Genomic DNA, 11616 nt, shown 5'->3' with positions numbered 1-11616 from the left:
CATGACTTAGACCTGTCGTCAGAAAATATTCGAAATATCACGCCTGCTATGACTCTGGATTTCGGTCCGAAGCAGATCGTGCCTCCCAAGGACGGGTGGATGGACCCCGTCCCGGAGGCCGCACACTCATCGGCGTTGGAGCCGAACACAGACTCCTCTCCTAGGAAAATCTGTATCTCCGGACCCCCGGACCTGTGTCCGGGCATGGGCTCCGAACCGCGTGCATCCGGACCCATCGAGTCCGATTGGGCTCCAATAATGGAATCCACCGCCGCGTATATCTTTCAGCACTCCCCCTTCGGTGATGTGCTAAATTCATTAAAATCCCTCTCTTTATCAGGAGACTCTTAGCCGAACTATACCCGGCCCGTGTGGGACACGGATGACGAAGAAAACCGCAACCCACCCACCACCCACTTTATAGCCACTGTCGATGACCTAACAGACATGCTTGACTTCGACTCTGACAACATCGATGGTATGGACGTCGATGCAGGGGACGATCTGGAACCACCGCCCACGGGTCGCTGGACCGCCACTTCATCATATGAAGTCTACATGGTGGATACGCCTAAAGAAGATAATGGTGACAAAAAGGACACAACGGAGGATAAACCCCCCGAACAAAAGCAAAAATGACGGCGCAGGCGCCACTCTAAGTCCAGTCACAGTAAAAATAGCGATAACAACGCAAAAAGGATGACACTCCGGTTGACTACGAAGGCAACAACAACCATAGGGACCCAGCTATGGAGTAGGATAAGCCAGGTCATGCCAAACACAGCCCGGAGCAGACGCCCGATCATAGCGATCCCGAGGGCCGAACTCATCACACTGCCTCCAAAGAGGAGGACAGTCCGGTTGATGATGCATTCATCATCCCGGAAAAATGTTTGGAACAAGATAACCTCCGCAAAAGGCTTATTGCCATGGTGAGGAGCTTAAAGAATCAGAAGCAAAGGCTTAACACCGCGCAGGACGCGCTCGACCGAAGATGGAAGGTGCTAGACACTAAAGAAAAATACGGTGACGATCGCCAAACATAGAGCTACCCAAAGCGCAAGCTACTGCCAAAATTCGACAATGAAGCCTTAGAGCCCATTCCGCCAAAGAATACTACAGCCGATCAACCGAAACAACCACCTCATGGCCGCGATAGAGCAGCCACCGGTGCCGCACACAAGTCAACCCACGACTTACGTGAGCTCTTGGACAAAAAGGCTGGTGCGACTAGGTCCGTCTATGGATCTAGAAGGAGTGCTCAGGCACAAGATTATGGTCACCAAAATGATCATACTGATCAAATACCAGTTCGGAATCAAACCCGTACACAACAACCGTCGACAGCATGCCACAACATGTCCAAGTACAGAGGGGCTGCGCACCCCCTATGTTTCACCGACGAGGTGCTGGATCATGAATTCCCACAGGGATTCAACCCGTGAACATAGAGGCATACGATGGAACGACAGACCCTAGGGTCTGGATTGAGGATTTTATCCTTCACATACACATGGCTCGCGGGGATGACCTCCACGCCATCAAATACCTTCCCCTCAAGTTGAAAGGACCAGCTTGGCATTGGTTGAAAAGCCTCCCCGAAAACTCAATTGGAAGTTGGGAGGAACTTGAGGACGCTTTCATGGCAAATTTCCAAGGGACCTATGTCCGACCCCCGGATGCAGACGATTAAAGTCATATAATACAACAGCCCGGAGAGTCAGGCCGTAAGCTTTGGAACAGATTTCTCACTAAGAAGAATCAAATTGTTGACTGTCCGGATGCCGAAGCCTTAGCAGCCTTAAAGCATAGTATCCGGGACGAGTGGCTTGCCAGACACCTCAGCCAAAAAAAGCCAAGGACGATGGCGGCCCTAACAAGACTTATGACCCGCTTTTGTGCGGGCGAAGACAGCTGGTTAGCACGTAGAGGCACCAGCGACCCAGGCACATCCGAAATTCGAGATGGCAACGGTAAACCACGACGCAATAAGAACAAGCGTCGAAACAATGAAGAAAGTCCGGCCAACACGACGGTCAACGCCGGATTCAGGGGCCCTCGACCCTGTCAAAGAAAGAAGCCATTTAAGGGAAGCAATGAGGAACCATCCGGCTTGAATAAAGTCGTGGACAGATCGTGCAAAATCCATGGCACCCCCGAAAAACCTGCAAATCATACTCACAGAGAATGTTGGGTCTTCAAGCAAGCTGGCAAGTTAAACGCCGAACACAAAGGAAGGGAAACGCCAAGTGAAAACGAGGATGAGCCCCGATAGCCGAACACTGGGGGACAGAAAAAATTCCCACCAAAAATTAAAACAGTAAACATGGTCCACGCAACCCACATGGAGTTCGTTGCCCCCAAGTCCAACCCCTAGGAGGCCTGCCCGATCACTTTTGATCACGTGGACCACCCGGCCAGTATCTGGCACAGAGAATCGGCTGCCTTGGTGCTTGACCCAATAATTGATGGATACCATCTCACTCGAGTCCTAATGGACGGTGGCAGTAGTATTAATCTGATATATCAGGACACTGTCCGCAAGATGCGGATAGACCCATCCAGAATAAGCCAGAGTAACACCACCTTTAACGGAGTGATACCAGGCGTTGAGGCCCACTATCGGGGCTCCCTCGTGTTAGAAGTAACATTCGGTTCTCCCGGCAACTTCAGAAGCGAGGAATTACTCTTCAGTATTGCTCCCTTCAGCAGCGGTTATCATGCATTACTCGGAAGAACTACACCTGCCTTAAACTTAAGATGCCCGGTCCATGTGGCGTCATAACGGTTAGTGGAAACACAGAGCAGTATGCTGCAACTCTTGCTGCCGAACTCTAAGCGGCCTCTCCCACTAGAACGCATGATCATTCGTTCAGACCATGGACACGGCTAGATGAGTCCGGTACACCACCATCAACAATAGCCCGGATATACCCCGGCTGGGTGCTATACATATATTGCCATAAATGGTACTAGGGGCTGTCAACACATAATAAAGCCCACAATTCGACTTGCCTTATCAATAGGCCAATATCTCATATTGCTAATATCCAATGAGAATAACCAACTTCCCGCACGCTTACTCCTCTGTATGAGTTTTCGTTTTTACACACACTACTTGTGCGACACCCTTCCAGGATACGGCACAACGAAGACAAAGGCGCGGACGTGCAGCAGGGGCCCACTCAAAGGTTTATCTTTAGATTAAGCCCCTATGTAAACCTTCTTTACTATCTTTTGTTCTTGACATCCCATGGGTATTTCATACACCCACAAGGGACACTGGCGTTATAGGCTTTTTGCCACTACAGCTCAATGCACGTACATGGAATTATAGGGTCAAGGGCGTTATTCAGCCCAGTATATGTTATAAAGTCTGAATACCTTCGGGAGTGTTCGGCGTCGCGAGTTTGGCCTCATATGCATTAGCTCCGAATCATGTCTTTGGTCAAATGTTGGGTTAGCTCGGCTCCTGGGTTTGCCGCCTTATGTTTCATTCTGTCGTCTAAGGCGGCCAAAGGAGAACTACTGCGATTGTGCCCTGGTTATTCCGGATGAGCACCTCAGTAGAGAAAGCCGAAAACTGACTGTCATGATACAGTGAGGGACTGGTCAACCACTCGAGGACTCATCGGAATCTATAGGATTCCTCCGCATCAATGAAGGACCGGTTTCCCGGTCAAGTATGCTCACCGTATCCGGATGCACGCGGAAGTACCAGGGGCTACATAGTAGCCCCACCTTTCAACTCCTATGGCTAAGTGAAAGTGTTACAGCTATATAGTCCGGTTGCCTGGTTCGACGTGCTATCACCTCCTTAATGGACCAGGATGTTGGATCAAGTGTGTTTATGCATATTTTTTTCAAACACCCCCGCATTATATGCGTGGGGGCTAAAGCCAACGACTGCTAACTTTCATGTTATATGCATACATAAACAGCCACACAGGAGACATTATAATACTTTCAGGCAAAAGTATAAAAAACAGCCTCTATAATTAACACATAATTATTTACAATCAATAGACTTGTCACTCGAACATGACATTCTTCGAGCATTGAGCCTCTATTCTACGGGCACCTTCTATGACCTACTCAAAATAGTGCTCGGTTGGGTCTTGGCTTCCTGCTGGACCCTGGGTTGCAATGCTGGTGGCCTCCATATCCGCCCAATATGTCTTCACACGGGCAAGAGCCATCCGCGCACCCTCTATGCACGCCGACCTCTTCACGGCATCTATTCACGCTCTGGCGCCAAATAGTTGCTGCACTAAACCAAAGTAATTGTCCGGCCTCGGTCCTTTCGGCCATAGATGGTCTATTACAGACCTCATTGCAAGACCGGACAAACTATGGAGCTCGGCTATAGCGGCCATCTTCTCACTCAATGGCAATGAGCGCGTTGGAGCGTTAAATTGCGACCAGAATAGCCTTTCTATTTCATTATCTTTATGATCCTTGAATAACTTGGTCGCATTAGCCGTACTCTTCGCCAAGTCCGCATAATCATCTGCAGCGCTCCAAAGTTGATCCAAAGGAGCACACTTTGGATCTAAGAACTTCATCCACAACAAATAGGGGTTTCCCGCCGCGATTTCTCTGGCTTGTTGAAGTTCCTCCCGCGCGTCTCTAATGTCAGAACGCATCTCCTTAGCCGAATCCAGCGCCTTCTTCAGGTCAGCTACCTTTGCTCGATTCTGCTTCTATGAGAAGCTCATAACGTCTGGCGGCGTCCCTCAGCTCCACAGCTATCTCGGCTATCTTTTCTTCGCTTTGGATATGAGCAGCCTGTTCGGCTTTCAAGTCTTCGACTGCCTTTAGGGCAGCCGCATTGCTAACCCGGGCTTGTTCCTTGGCTAGGGAAAGTTCCGCCCTCAGGGCCTCAATGGCAGCAGCTCCGCTTGCAGCCACATTACATCATATTAATATTACAACCTTCTTACAATTTCCTAAATAGATAAGGAAATAAGAGCGCATACTCTGCGACTCATCAAATCGCTTGTTTACAAGCATGATGTCGGCATCCACCACGTCAATCTGTCGCCTCAATTCGGTGAATTCAGCGGTCTAGTCTATCACCGGACCCTTTGCAAGCTACACATTAATGCAAGTGCGATGATTACCTGGGAGTGTGATCCTCCGTTTGCCGCCATGGGCTGACAACCACAGTCTCAGGGGCTACTATATATACAGAGCACATCTATCGCGTGCGGTGCAACGAAAAACTGCGTATTTTGTTGCTTACCTCAAAGCCTTTGAGCAAGCTCCTAAAAGCTTCATTTAACCCGCTTGTGGCGGAGGAAATTTTCTCCAACACCATACCCATTAGCGTATGGTGATCCTCCGAGAGAGAAGCGGACTCCAGGAGGCCCGTCAGTATGTTCGGTCGGGCGCCGGACTCTCCTGGACCCTTCTCATCGCCCTCCACAGGAGCCGAACGCGTTGGCTCGGGATGGCTGAAGTGTTAGCTTCTGGCCTCAGTGGATCTGGACTCCTCCGTGACGACAACTCAAGGTCGCCTGCCCCATGGGGTGGAGAGGCGGGTGGGGTTTCACTCTCCATCATCTCTGGAAGAAGATCCCCCGAGGACGAACCCTGTTGAGACGAACTGGTAGCCGGACTGCAAAAAATAAGTCCTGGTTATTACTCTCAGAGGAAAAAGCAATAAGCTTCTTGTTATTAACTTACAGCTCGGTGGAGGGCTGGCCCGTTAGCGGGCACGGTGCGGTAAGAACGCCCTTCGGGGCAGGGCCCTTTGGTGAAGTTTTCTTCCCTTGTTTAGGTGCCTCCGTTTCCAAGCCTTCGGAGGCGGCCCTCTTCTTCCTGCGGGGGGAGGAAACCTTAGATTCACCTCCCCGATTCACCTCCTCGGTGGAGACATTAATTCCCCCGGTTCGGATGCACAATGTGTGAAGCTCACTCTTGGTTCTCCACTCTTCCCTTCATCTTTCTCCGATGGCACTTGACTTAGCGCCCGTTTAAGCATCCTGGCTATTGCCGGACCGGGTGAGCCTTCGGGAAGCGGGGCCGGACACCTGATTCTCTCTGCCTTACTGAGCTAATCCTGGTCGCGGACAATTTTTTAGAACAATGTTATGACAAATATAAACGAGGTGTTCGCTCACAGGGTTACTGAGGGAGTTCCGGACTAGGGGTGTCTGGATAGCCGAACTATCATGATTGGCCGGACTCCAAGACTATGAAGATACAAGATTGAAGACTTCGTCCCGTGTCTAGATTGGACTTTCCTTGGCGCGGAAGGCAAGCTTGGCAATACGGATATGTAGATTTCCTACCATTGTAACCGACTCCGTGTAACCCTAGCCCTCTCCGGTGTCTATATAAACCCGATGGCTTTAGTCCATAGGACGAACAACAATCATACCATAGGCTAGCTTCTAGGGTTTAGCCTCCTTGATCTCGTGGTAGATCCACTCTTGTAACACACATCATCAATATTAATCAAGCAGGACGTAGGGTTTTACCTCCATCAAGAGGGCCCGAACCTGGGTAAAACATCATGTCCCTTGTCTCCTGTTACCATCCGCCTAGACGTACAGTTCGGGACCCCCTACCCGAGATCCGCCGGTTTTGACACCGGCATTGGTGCTTTCATTGAGAGTTCCTCTGTGTCGTCACCAATAGGCTCGATGGATTCTTCGACCATCATCAACGATGCAGTCCAGGGTGAAACCTTTCTCCCCGGATAGATCTTCGTATTCGGCGGCTTCGCACTGTGGGCCAATTCGCTTGGCCGTCTGGAGCAGATCGAAAGCTACGCCCCTGGCCGTCAGGTCAGATTTGGAAGTTTAAACATCACAGCGGACAGCCGCAGGGACTTGACCTTCGATGGATTCGAGCCACAGCCGAGCGTGCCGCACTGTCACGGCGAGCATGATTTAGCTCTGCAGCCGGGCAGTACCCTGGAGGCCGCACTCGAACCCGCTCCGATCTTCAATTCGGAGCCGGCTGCGCAGATCGAGGATGGATGGCTAGACACCGCCTCGGAGGCTGCCACCTCTACGGCGATAGAGTCGAACACTGACCTTGTCCCTCATAAAGCTCGTGACTCCGAGGTGCCGGACTCCTCGCCGGACTCCGAACCCCCCGCGCCCCCTCCGATCGAATCTGATTGGGCGCCGATCATGGAGTTCACCGCAGCGGACATCTTTCAACACTCACCTTTCGGCGACATCTTGAGTTCGCTAAAAAATCTCTCGTTATCAGGAGAGCCCTGGCCGGACTACGGTCAGGATGGCTGGGATGCGGACGATGAAGAAATTCAAAGCCCACCCACCACCCACTTGGTAGCCGCTGTCGACGATCTAACCGACATGCTAGACTACGACTCCGAAGACATCGACGGTAAGGACGACGATGCCGGAGACGACCAAGAACCAGCGCCGACCGGGCACTGGAAAGCCACCTCATCATATGACATATACATGGTGGATATCCCAAAAGATGGGAATGGCGAAGGAATAGAGGAGGATGACCCCTCCAAGAAACAGCCCAAGCGCCGGCGTCAGCGGCGCCGCTCTAAATCCCGCCACAGCAAGAATGAAGATTCTGGCACCGGAGATAATAATACACCGGACAGTGCCAAAGACAACCCACTCCAGCAAGACCCAGCGCAAGAGGATGGAGACGCCAGCCCTCATGAGAGAGCGGCAGAAGAAGAGGTAGAGGATTATATGCCTCCCTCTGGAGACGAAGCAAGCCTAGACGACGATGAATTCGTCGTGCCTGAGGATCCCGTCGAACAAGAGCGTTTTAAACGCAGGCTTATGGCCACGGCGAACAGTCTCATGAAAAAGCAGCAACAGCTTAGAGCTGATCAAGATCTGCTAGCCGACAGATGGACTGAAGTCCTCGCGGCCGAAGAGCATGAGCTCAAACGCCCCTCCAAAAGCTACCCTAAGCGCAAGCTGCTCCCCCGATTAGAGGAGGAAGCGTATGAACCCGCATCACCAGGAGACAATACGGCTGACCGACCACCCCGTGGTCGCGACAGAGAGGCCTCTAGGCCCTTCACTAGACCCGTACCCCGGCATCGCTCGAAAAGCACAAGGCCACAGGGGAACGCTCCAGACTTGCGAGATATATTGGAGGATAAGGCAAGACAATCAAGATCGATCTATGGATCGCGTGGGCACCCCACGGTACGTGACGACAATCGTCGCGCCGGACACAGTAAGTCCGACCGGGCCGAACAAAACAGACAAAACTCTTTTGAGCTCCATCGTGATATCGCCCAGTACAGAGGCGCCGCACACCCACTATGCTTCACAGATGAAGTAACGGATCATCAAATCCCCTAAGGGTTTAAACCCGTGAATATCGAATCTTACGATGGCACAACAGACCCCGCGGTTTGGATCGAAGACTATCTTCTTCACATCCACATGGCCCGCGGTGATGATCTCCACGCCATCAAATATCTCCCCCTCAAGCTTAAAGGACTAGCCCGGCATTGGCTTAACAGCTTGACAGCAGAGTCAATTGGGAGTTGGGGAGACCTGGAAGCCGCATTCCTCGATAACTTCCAAGGCACGTATGTGCGACCACCAGACGCTGACGACCTAAGCCACATAATTCAACAGCCAGACGAATCGGCCAAACAATTTTGGACACGTTTCTTAACCAAGAAAAACCAAATCATCGATTGTCCGGATGCGGAGGCCCTCGCGGCCTTCAAGCATAACATCCGCGACGAGTGGCTTGCCCGGCACCTGGGACAGGAAAAGCCGAAATCCATGGCAGCCCTCACATCACTCATGACCCGCTTCTGCGCGGGTGAGGATAGCTGGCTAGCATGTAGCAACAACCTTAGCAAAAATTCTGGCAGTCCGGATTTCAAGGACCAAAATGGCAGGTCGCGTCGTAACAAAAACAAGCGCCGCATCAATGGCGACAATAGTGAGGATACGGCAGTCAATGCCAGATTCAGAGGCTCTAAACCCGGTCAGCGGAAAAAGCCATTCAAAAGAACTGCTCCGGGTCCATCCAATTTGGACCGAATACTCGACCGCCTATGCCAGATACACGGCACCCCCGAAAAGCCAGCTAACCACACCAATAGGGACTGTTGGGTATTCAAGCAGGCAGGCAAGTTAATTGCCGAAAACAATGACAAGGGGCTGCATAGCGATGACGAGGAAGAGACCCGACCGCCGAACAATAGAGGACAGAAGGGTTTCCCCCCACAGGTGCGGACGGTGAACATGATATACGCAACGCACATACCTAAAAGGGAGCGGAAGCGTGCACTCAGGGATGTATACGCGATGGAGCCAGTCGCCCCGAAGTTCAATCCATGGTCCTCCTGCCCGATCACTTTTGACTGAAGGGGCCACCCCACCAACATCCGCCACGGCGGATTCGCCGCATTGGTCTTAGACCCAATCGTCGATAGATTTCACCTCACCAGAGTCCTGATGGACGGCAGCAGCAGCCTAAACCTGCTCTATCAGGATACAGTGCACAAAATGGGCATAGACCCCTCAAGGATTAAACCTACCAAGACGACCTTTAAAGGCGTCATACCAGGTGTAGAAGCCAATTGTACAGGCTCAGTTACACTGGAAGTGGTCTTCGGATCCCCGAATAACTTCCGAAGCGAGGAGTTAATCTTCGACATAGTCCCGTTCCGCAGCGGCTATCATGCCTTGCTCGGACGTACCGCGTTTGCAAAGTTCAACGCGGTGCCGCACTATGCATACCTCAAGCTCAAGATGCCAGGCCCTCGAGGAGTCATCACGGTCAACGGAAACACTGAACGTTCTCTCTGAACGGAGGAACATACAGCGGCTCTCGCGGCAGAAGTACAATGCAGCCTCTTAAGGCAATTCTCGAGTCCGGACATTAAGCGGCCGGACATAGCTAAACGCGCCCGGAGTAACATACAACAAGACCACCTAGCATGTTCCGAGCATGCGTAGCAGTGCGGCCCCAACCCCAGCCCCTGCAAAACGTCAAAACAGGTCCTTCGCGTACACCATTACGCTCTGAAGATACCATCGGCATGGGGAGAGGGGCACGACCACGATAAGCCCAGACTGCGGCTCAACCACACCAGGGGCTCTCAAGTGTGTCGTTCTTTTTTTTCTCTCTTTACCTTCTATTTTTTACCCACAGGACTCCGTTCGTCCGAGGCCATGTCCGGCAGCAGACCTGCCGAACTCACGATGCAACAGCCAGGGAAGGATAAAGGCTACAACGAATATACATGTGGTCTCCATTACGAGCATTTTTATACACCAATCCGCAGCCTACCCCTGGAGGGGGACATGTTTAACAGTCCCATCCCTTGCTTATCGCACCATTTGTATCGTTCTGCAGCACTTATTGAATAAAACAATGCAGCACCTTTTTTGCTTATAATTGCATTTCTTTTTAATACATATGTTCATTTACGACATGTCGCATCCGTACACTTTGGTACGGTTAAAACACACCAAGGGCTTATGTTTCCTGCATCATGGTGTGATAAGTCCGAACACTTTCACAAGTGAGGCACCCCGAACTTATAGCATTATATGCATCGGCTCCGAATCATGTCTTGGGTCAATAGTTGGGTTTGCCTGGCTCCCATGTTTTGGTACCTTACGTTCCGTTGTATCGGCTAAGGTAGCACTGGGAGAACCACTGCGATTGCGCCCCAGTTGAGCTGGGTTAACGCCTCAGTGGAGAAAGCTAAAACTGACCGTCATGATGAGGCGAGAGCCGGTCGCTGTTCGAGAGGTTTTTGCGAGTCCTTAAAGACTTATGCTTCTTAGAGCGAGGAGCCGGATCCTGTCCGGCCCAGGCGTGGATAGCGCCCCAAATTCGGCCTTCCGAAGACTAGGGGCTTCGCCGAAATTTAAAATTATAGAATTCTACGGCTAAGTGAGAGTGTTCAAACATTATAAGTCCGGTTGCCTTGTTCGCTGTGTTGAGCGCCTCCCTAGATGGACCCAAAAATGGGAACAAGAGTGCTCAAGTTTATCCCGAACACCCCAGCACTCGTGACATGGGGGCTGAAGCCGACGACTTGCCATCTCTCAGATTTGATAAACAGCCACACAGAAGGTAATATTTTAAATTAACAAGCGTTTCTTAGCGCATATGAACTCAGTTTTCAGCGCACAGGATATCAAAATGCGAGTCTACTCAAAAATTACATCTTTGGAGCACTCCCCCGCAATAGTGCGGGCGCCCTTCAGCACACTCTTATAATACATCTCGGGCGTGCGATGCTCCTTGCCCTCTGTTGGCGGGTCCGTCACAAGCTTCTAGGCATCCATCTTGCCCCAGTGCACCTTTGCACGGGCAAGGGCCCGACGGGCACCCTCAATACAGGCGGAGTGCTTGATGACTTCAACCCACGGGCACGCATCCACCAGCCGCCGCACCAGGCCAAAGTAGCTCCCAGGCATGGCCTCCTTAGGCCACAGCTGAACTATGAGGCCCTTCATGGCCTGTTCGGCCGCCTTGTGGAGCTCGACCAGCTGCTTCAGCTAGTCGCTAAGGGGCACCGGATGTCCGGCCTCAGCATACTGAGACCAGAAGACCTTCTCCGTCGAGCTCCCCTCCTCGGCCCGGTAGAATGCGGCAGCATCGGACACGCTACGAGGA

This window comes from Triticum dicoccoides, chromosome 3B (genome assembly GCF_002162155.2).
Source record: "Triticum dicoccoides isolate Atlit2015 ecotype Zavitan chromosome 3B, WEW_v2.0, whole genome shotgun sequence".
Classification (NCBI taxonomy): Eukaryota; Viridiplantae; Streptophyta; class Magnoliopsida; order Poales; family Poaceae; genus Triticum; species Triticum dicoccoides.
This window is presented reverse-complemented; position numbering follows the sequence as displayed.